This window comes from Lissotriton vulgaris, chromosome 2_1 (genome assembly GCF_964263255.1).
Source record: "Lissotriton vulgaris chromosome 2_1, aLisVul1.2, whole genome shotgun sequence".
Classification (NCBI taxonomy): domain Eukaryota; kingdom Metazoa; phylum Chordata; class Amphibia; order Caudata; family Salamandridae; genus Lissotriton; species Lissotriton vulgaris.
This window is the reverse complement of record NC_141687.1, coordinates 1,444,775,885-1,444,785,454: the sequence shown is the minus strand read 5'-3', so window position 1 is coordinate 1,444,785,454 and position 9,570 is coordinate 1,444,775,885. Positions and strand designations below refer to the sequence as shown.

General features: G+C 41.5%; 1 protein-coding gene across 1 annotated transcript in view; it reads left to right on the top strand.

Moving 5' to 3' along the window:
• The first annotated feature begins 6,712 nt into the window (after window positions 1-6,712).
• The window catches only part of LOC147732729 (NXPE family member 4-like), a 465,136-nt gene continuing 462,278 nt past the window's right edge, over window positions 6,713-9,570 (top strand). The window contains exon 1 of the mRNA XM_086957281.1: window positions 6,713-6,903. The gene's annotated coding sequence lies outside the window, so the exon portion shown is untranslated. The remainder of the gene's footprint in view (window positions 6,904-9,570) is intronic.

Sequence of the window (9,570 nt, the reverse complement as noted above, 5' to 3'; positions counted from 1 at the left end):
AAATATCGGCTATCAGGATTAATAAAAATTGAGAAGAAAGCATTCTTCAAGTCAATTACAGAAAATATAATTGCTGTTGGAGGAACTAGGGTAAGCAATGTCGTTATATCCAAAACCACAGGGTACTGCGATACTACAATCTTGTTGACTTCTCGCAAATCAATGATGAATCTGTAAATCCTAGTGTCAGTATCTTTTTTCAAGATAGGAAGAATGGGACTGTTGCAAACATTGTAAGGAACTTCCTCCACAACCCCCACTTTAATCAAATCATGAACAGTCCGTATAAGTGCTTCTTCACCTTCTCGAGAAATTTTATATTGAGGCAATCGTGACAATGAAGCACCCTCCTTGACACTAATATGCACTGGCAGAATAACCATTTGCCCTACATCGGTGTCTGAAGTAGCCCACAGAGTACTAGGGAGTGAAGCTAATGCAATGTCCTCTTTTACAATGCAGGATCTCTCCATTACAGGATAGTAGTCATTCAAAATAACCTGTACTCCTTCTGGAGAACATCGTATCGTAGCCCTGAAATACTTGAGCATATCAAGTCCCCCAATTATATCTGGTGTATTCGGAGAAAGCAAAAATGGACATGGAGCAGTAAATTTATCAACATGAAATGCGTGATAATGGGCTATGGGAAGGTGTTCCATCAAAACCTATTGATGTAATAGTTAAGCCAGACAGGGGAGCCCTTGGAACCAAGTGTTTAGATAAGGCACTACAAGTAACTCCTGTATCAACCAGAAACTGATCAGTAGAACCCAAAACATGTGCTGTAACATAGGAACCCTTCTGATCTACTGGAACTTCAACTGATTCCTAGAAACAATCGCAATGGACCACACACCGCTAGCTTGGCAGGCCTTCTCTTCCACCCCTAACTGTTTTCTCTACTGATGAGGGAAGTTATCCCGAAACCCGAGCCATGTCTCGGGCGATATCCTAAAACCCGGGACATGTATCGGGTCTAGAGATCATCAGTCCAACAAGTACCTACTTGCACCCACTGGGGTGAACCACTCAAGAACTCCATGTACCAGATTCCCGAGGGGCGATCCGAGGAGGGGCTAGCGGTGTGCGGTCCATTGCGATTATTTCTTCAACTGATTCCCTACTCCCATCCTAGGCAATCCTATGCATAAACAGAATCTTTCAAATCAGACGGCACATAATCAGACATTTGATATTGATTTTGTCTATCAAAAGTGTTAAACCCATCCTGTCCAGGTGTATTAGCATCAAACCTAGCACGATCATCCGTGCTTCCTCTAGGCCCTGAATTTCCTGAACGATTTCTCATTTGTCCCTGACCACATGGATCCTGCTGAGCACGTAGTGCCGGACAATCAGAAGTCCAATATCCAAATTTCTTACAATACGCACACTGGTCAACAGACAAATTCAAACGATCAAAAGAAGAAAAGGACGAACCCTAAGATCCACGTCCCCCTCTATCATTGCCTCTAGAAGGCGGACCATAAGCCTGAGCCAACATAACCTCGGTTTTTAATTCTTTAGTCTTTTTATCCTCATTGCCTTTTGCTTCTAATTCCTGTCGTTCGTAATATTGAGCCATAGTTAAAAGAGAAACCGGAGAAGAGGTAGTCCAGGAACTCTTGCTGGCCTTTAGGTGACTAGCTATTCCTGGCAACAGGATTGCAACATATTTATCGACGAACAGATGCCTGCCCGTGTCATCGAGCAATGACTGGCATCTAAAATTGTGGAATACCTCTTCAAAGCGCGTGAAGAAGTCAGAAACCGATTCATCTGTCTTTTGCTTACAAGACGCTAATACAGTCCAATACATCTTTTTAGGGGAATAATCGTTTTTAACTTACTTTAATAGCTGCTGGAAGAGCTAATATTAACTGACATGGTTTCTGTGTGGGTTCTCTTTCTTCATCTAATTGTTCAAAATCTTTCCATAATGCTCCAAAAGTCGCACGATCATCAACTTGGCGCACAGTTCTCCACATATCAGGGGGTAATATCAAACCGAAGTTACAGGGTGTATCAATCCCAGCTCTCATGCAGGTAATTAAGTTATTTTCTGCCTTCTGGGGATACAGTATAAACTGGTTGAAGTGTGCTGCCCTTCCTATGACTCCGGCGATTACTGTTGCATCCGTGAGGCGGGCGCCATTCACATGGCTAACTGAACCTCCGAAATATCTGGGTGTATACCTGAGTGGCGATCTATCTTTGGTGGTTCATGATCACATCACCCCCATCATAGACATGGTACAGGCTGAATTTACCTTCTGACTGGCATTGCATCTATCTCTAAGGGGCAGGGTTAAAATTATTAAAATTAATGTGATGCTAAGATTTAATTACATATTTGGGCTGCTTCTCCTGAAAATGCCCAGCAGCATGCTTGGAGATCAACCGGATGATAGGGAATTTTGTGTGTGTGAGGGTGGGCACAGGCCTTGTCACAAGCCTGCTAACTTCTTACTGGTTGGCTTTGCAGTTGTCACATGTGGTGCAGATGCTGAAACTGGCTAACAAGACAACTACATGGGTTTTTCTGGAGAGCTATCTGCATCCTTCAAAAGGGGAACTTACAGCACTTTCCACGGCCATGGGTTTGCCAGCCGCATTGGCAACTTGATTATACATGCCACTAACTGTTTATGACATTGTACCCATCATCTGCTTTGCTTACCATGCACGCTCCATCTTAAGGTGCCGCTACGGCGGAAACAGGGATTTTAAGATTGGGGTTGAGAAGGATGGCTGGTTGCAGTGGAGGAACAAGAGGATTCGTCCTGTGAATGACCTAGTTGAAGATGATGTATTGGTCCCCTTTGCAGATCTCAAACACGATCACAGGATACCTTAATCACAACACTGGGAGTATCAACAGCTCACACACAGCCTTCAACACGCTTTTTGTGCCCCCCTGCAATATAGGCCTGATCCCTTGTTGCAGTATATACTGACCTGCTCAACTATATGATTAAACATAGCTGCAAGTGAAAAAACTCCGAACTGTTGCAGGTCTATAAGAAGTACATTTGGGTGGATTACAGTAGATAGGAGTGCAGTAGATCAGGCTAGATTGGGATAGAGCGAACGGAGGTAGACTGGAATGGGGTAAATTGGGAAAGAGTTGGGTTGAGGGATGGGGTAAAGTGGGGTAGATTGTAGTGTGGTAGACCAGATGGATTCGAGTTGGGTAGATTGGAAAGGAGTGGGGTAGATTGTGGTACTTTGAAGTGGGTATACTGGGGTAGATGCAATGGGATACTTTGAAGTGGGGTAGATTTCAGTGGAATAGATTGGGGTGGGGTGGGGGGAGGGCGGTATAGTGGTTCTGAACTGAGGGAGCATGTGGGGAAAAAAACGATGGATTGGGATTTTGGCCATAAGTGATTGCCAGTGGTTGATATTAATTCAAGCATTCCATCCATCACATGGTTGTTTTGCATTTGCCGCCCTAAGTGTGCCAGGTATTCCCAGATGCCAGTAGATTAAAGTTAGCCAGGGAGGACCTGGTCTGGAGGATCACGTTGGACTGCTCCCATGAGGAACAGGATCAAGACTGCTTTGCATATGGCTGAGTCCAAGCTGTGGTGGCATTGTAGCATGATGGACAAAAAATTATGGATTGGAATGGGACCGAATAATTTCCAGTGGCTAAAATTAATTCAAGCATTCCATCCATCACCTTCTCTTTTTTAATCCAGTCCAACAGTAAGCGATGGACAGGCTACAACCCCCGCATGGTAAAGTGTGAGGGGTAGCTCTTTAAGACATCAGGATGCACGTACACTCCTAAAGCCCATAGACTCTTTGGGGACCACTGGGGTATACAGCATCCACATGGCAAGCAGGGGTAAATTACACATTTTTCACATACATGTGTGTGGTAAATTTATGGAATTTGCAGAGATCCTTAATATATTCCTACTGCTCAGTGGTACCATGTGTGAATGTTGAACAGAATTCTGCTTTATACTTATGACTTCTAATTGTTTTAAAATTATTTTTGTAGTTTTGTATTGTACTAAGTTGACACTAGGACACAAGAATGCTATACATGAGTATCAGATTACATTTAAAAAAGTCAGTTTCATTTTATTAGAGTTTTTGGGGTTATGGAAATTAAGTAATTTCAAACTTTGTTTCCATATTACAAAGGAAACGACTCTGGCCCTTACATTTTACTGAGCGCTACACTTATAAAGTGTTTTTGAATTCTTTTCTATTGCTCAAATTAAATCAATTGTATTTAGTTTATCAACCTTTGAAAAATTGAATGCTGATTGTACTTTGCTGGATTTGAATTTGCCATTCATCTTTCTCACTGTTAAATGTATTTTAATACTATATATATATATATATATATATATATATATATATATATATATATATATATATATATATATATATATATATATATATATATATATATATATATATATCAAAAAAACTAATCCTGACCGCTGATCTTGCAGCAGAACCAAGCAGGTGCGGACCTCTTCCCACAAAGAATATCGTTCAGTAACGAGCCATCAACACACAGAGTTGTGTGAGCAGTTGAAAGTTTTTTATTGCAAAATCACAGGACGGCTGTCCTCCATGACGCGTTTCACTCCTGTGGAGAAGTGTGGCTCAATGGTTAGAGCAGGCAGACATCGATGCAGAGCTCTGGCAATGGACCAGGGTTCGATTCCTGCCCCTGCGGGTCTCGGGCTTGTAAATTCCCCTGACCGGATATTCTCGCCTCAGTGCCTATTCTGATCATGGGTCCCACGCTGCAACTCTGGGCAATAGCTTGCTTAGTCTCCACAATGGCCCCCACAACGCGAGGGATGCCTGGTCTGCACCATGGGGGTGCCCAGGAGTGGACACTTCACAGGGAAAGCCAAGAAGGGTTCCCTTGCGGTATTCTTACAAGCGCCGGGAAACCCACTGCGGGTAGCTGTACGCTATACAAGTACAAAACATTTATTTAACATTTTGATCACATGACGGGCCTCGGCAAGCTGTGCAATTTTAAAGTGTATTAAAAGCCCAAACAACCAAAGAAAAAAGGCTGAAGGGCAGCAATAAATTGCTAATAAAGTATAACGACAGGTAATGACACGGAGAGGTCAAATAAAAGCAGGAAATGCACAAAAATTATTAACTCGGCATAGATATTCAATGCTCAAATGTAAATTTCATAAAGAAAACAGCAATTCATCAGTGATAAAAAATTATGGCAAGTGCCCCTAAATCACTACTATTCTTTACAAACACAGTAATAAATATTCATTACGAGTTGCTGCAGCATAGAAGCATGAGCTAAGCCTGAGAATAAAGTGCAAATGCAGAAAATTCAAAGACAAAAGATTGACATGTCTATGTCAGTGCAAATTCGAGACAATAAAGTGCTTTAGATCGTGTCTAAAAACCTCTCCAAAAGATCAATAGTATATTCAGCAAAGCCAAATTGCATGTTGTCAAATCTGATGGTGTCAACCCATACGAGTCGTAAAGTGCAAAAATCTGATTGAAAAACAAACTATGAAAAATATATATACACAAACACATAAACAGTATAGCGGAAGATGCTTGTCGTAAACCTACAATGCAAATTATAGATTTGTAATGCGAATACAGTAATGTTTGCATTGGTGCCTTGGCAAAAATAATTACAATTAAATTAATTGTATTTAGTTTATCAACCTTTGAAAAATTGAATGCTGATTGTACTTTGCTGGATTTGAATTTGCCATTCATCTTTCTCACTGTTAAATGTATTTTAATATATATATATATATATATATATATATATATATATATATATATATATATATATATATATATATATATATACATACATATAGATTTATATGAAATTATATGTCATTATTTAAACAAAAAAAGCTTGTCGTGTCAAAATTTAAATACTTCAAAACCCAAAGAATTTGTGAAAGCAAGCATCTGCATATGATGTATTGTAAAAACAGATGAAAACACATTGTCGCACTGGGTGCCACCAGTGCTAAAGCCGGCCCTGGGTGAGGCGCAGAAAGAAACAGCTGTGACGCTTTAGAGGAGGCATAGACTGACGGGCAGACACCGACATAGAGGTAGCAGCTGTATTTCTAAGCTTCTCTCTGACCTGGGGGAGGCATAGACCGACGGGGAAGCAGAAATAGATAGAACACCGGCCCTGCTGAGCAGTAAATGGTTCACTTGCAGACTAATTTCTTTTGTCCAAGCTGGGTGCCCTGCTTGAAGCGATTTGAAGTCAAAAGGGCACCAATGTGATCTTGCCTCAAAATACAGCAACAACGTTTTCTTGGCTTTACTTTATAGGTGTCCAACAGACATATTTAAAAGGATTTTGATTTAAATTATATGTACATATAATATGTGATGTGTAGAAGTTTCAGAAACGCGGTGTGTTTACACCACTGTCTATGTAGGCTCCACCCGCTCATTACTTTGTTGTTAGAGCTTGTAAAAACTAACCAAATAATGGATATGACGGCTGCCACTGACTCCGCCCCATTTCTAGCATCACCTCCCTACTTCCAATTTGTAGATTCTTTTGGTATTTTTCAATTTCCGCGACAGCAAGGCTAGTTAACAATAGAATCGGAATAACCTGATTTGCATAAATACGGGGGTAGGGCGGGGCCTGATACCCTCATCCTGGTGCGCAGCATCTAGACTTTGAACACTGCTGGGTGTGTCAGGGCGCCTTCCTTCAGCAACTTCCTTGTGGTGTGCGTATGTCCTTATCAACTCACACTGCTACTGTGGGTCGTTGCTTACGGTAGACGCTGTCTGGGCCGCTTGGATGAAGTACCCCATCACGATCAAGGCCACGAATCGCATGTGGACTTTTAGGTATTGGAAAGCCAGGGTGTGGTAAGGAAGAACGAGGTAAGGGTCTCCGATTGCCTCGTGCCTCCAAGGCACAATCTTTCATCCCATTACAGGCAGGGCACTAATACCGGGGTGACTACTGGGCATATTTACTTCACAGTGACGTCATAGTAAGTAATGTTAAACCCTCATAAGATTGCCCAGTTTAAACTGAACCTGCCAGTTTGACAATAATGCCCATATTTTAGCATGTTTCCGCACATTAGTGAAAGGAACATTTTAGTTTTATTTTACTTTTTATAAGTCACGTAAGCTTTGCACATTTTAATGTGAAATTGAGCTCAGAAATGCCGGAGAGAGAAGCTATTTTAAAAAAGAGATAAGAAACTAAGGGCCAGATGTACAACCGTTATTTGCTAGGCGGTAACCTATTGCCGACTGGCAAAATAGGGTTTGCAAATTGCTTTTAGGGAGGAATGGGCATGCCAAGGGCGTCCCTGCCTGATAGCGAATCCCAACATTCTCAAAACACTCGCAGTTTACCACCTACTTCGAATAGGTGGTAAGCCACTTGCGAATCCCCTTTGTGACTGGCATTCAAAATATTTTTTTAAGAGCAGGCAGTGATACTCTTAAAAAAGAAACAGTAATGTTTCATTTTTCTTTTTAAATGCATCCCGTTTTCCTTTAAGAAAAATGGTCTGCACTTAAAAAAAACCTGCTTTATTTGAAAAGCAGTCACAGACATGGTGGTCTGCTGACCCCAGTAGGCCACCATCCCTGGTAGTGCTAGCCATTCCTAATGGGGTTGCAAATTGCACCTGCCTCATGAATATTAATGAGGTTGGCAATTTGCGACCCTATTAGGAATCGCAAACAGTGTCTGAGACACTGTTGTTCATTCCTATTTGTGAATCGCAAATTGGGAGTCGCAAAACAATGCAATTTACATTGGTAGGGTCGTACATCTGGCCCTAAGGGGCATATTTACAGCAGAATGGAGATGCAGGGATGTGCCATATTCACAAGAATGTGGCACAACCCTGTGTTTCCCTTAACACTGCTGCTGAGTTCAGCTGCCTAGTGCCAACGCAGGTACCTTCTGCATTGGGGGGAAGATAGTTTTTGTGCAGGAAGGTCCCCCTTCTTTGCACATAAATAATCTTTAAATTCCGTTTTGTAACTTCTATGTGTGCTGCTTAATGCAGCACACATAGAAGTTGCAAAACGGCATTTAAAAAAAATGATTATTTATGTGCAGGGAGGGGGAACTTCCTGCACATAGACAAGGCACAAGGCAGCACACATGGAAAGAGCAAAAACGAGGAGAAATAAAGCATTTCTCCTCGTTTCGCCTGTTTAAGAACCGGTTTTTGGTTGTAGTGTAGTTCCTATATTCCCAATAGACTCTGCGCATTGGAATAACATAAACGATAGTTTAGACGTAGGACTGAAGTCGACTAGGTCTCTATTGAGTATGTTAGACTTAATTGTGAGTGCCAGCTAGCTCAGAGGTCACTAGAAACTTTCTCGAATAAACAAGAAGGGATTTGTTTCTGACAACCATATAACATGACAAACTTTGTTCCCCAAGAATAAGAAATATATCTTCAGAGTCGCTGAAACAATAGATAGCTATTTTACTCAGTCAATCGTGCATGCTTCGTTTCACCAGGGTTTTTGCAGAGAAATAGAGAGACGGGTGTTTTCAATAAAAAGGTTATTTATTGAGCAGTCTTCTTTCTCATGCAAGAGAAGTTAATTGCAACAATCGTAATACTTGCTATGAAGTAAAGTGCATACAGTAAAAGGAGTATTATGAAATAATACTGTAAAAGCATTTATATGGTTTTTATGCCATAAGATACTTAAAATAGATAAAATACATACAATGATAAATAATGACTAAAATACTCAACTGGTGCATCTAAAATACGCCTACCCTTGTGTACCTAACCTAAGTCTAGTACAAGGGAAGAAGTAAGTGAGGTGTAGCTTGAGTTAAATAGTTTCTGCCAAGAATCTCTCCTAGAATTCTCTAAGGGTCTAATCAGCTCCGTACCTTGGTTATAGAATGAAGGAGGTCTTGTATCTCTCTCTCAGGACTCGATCTCCCAGTAACCCGAAAGGGTAGCAGGGAAACACTGGAGCTGGATTTCCCAGCAGGAGAAAAGACAGCGTCTCTCTCAGTGCGTCAGCTGGAGGGTCGGCTTCCTTCGGCACTCGCTACAGCAGGGCGTCGGGCAAGTAGTTAGTCGATCTGCTCCACACCACCGTGTGTTTGTTAGGGCAGATGTGGGTATATTTATACCTGGAAGGTGCCGAGTTTGACGTAAGGGTGGACATAATAACGTCACTAAGTACTCGAAGTTCTTTACACGCTCCAGGAGTTCTGGGACAAATCAATACTGAAGCAGGGGGAAATCCCGTACTGCTGAAGGCTGGTTGTCTTCAAGAACTTGTTGTACTCTAGGAGCTTAGTGGAAGTAGCCATGCCGTATTTGGACTGCATTGGCTGTGCCTAAATATGGTTATGAGTCTTATGCCTATATAAGGATATGATAAGTTATACCTATATAAGGGCATGAATCGGGAAAATAACACTGGAGCCCTAGATACGTTACAACACGGTGATCGTAATTTTGGCACTGCCTCCTATTTACTCTGCCCTTGTAATTAGGGGTTTGTATCAAAATCAATGGGTGTTGCGGTGGAGCTCCCACT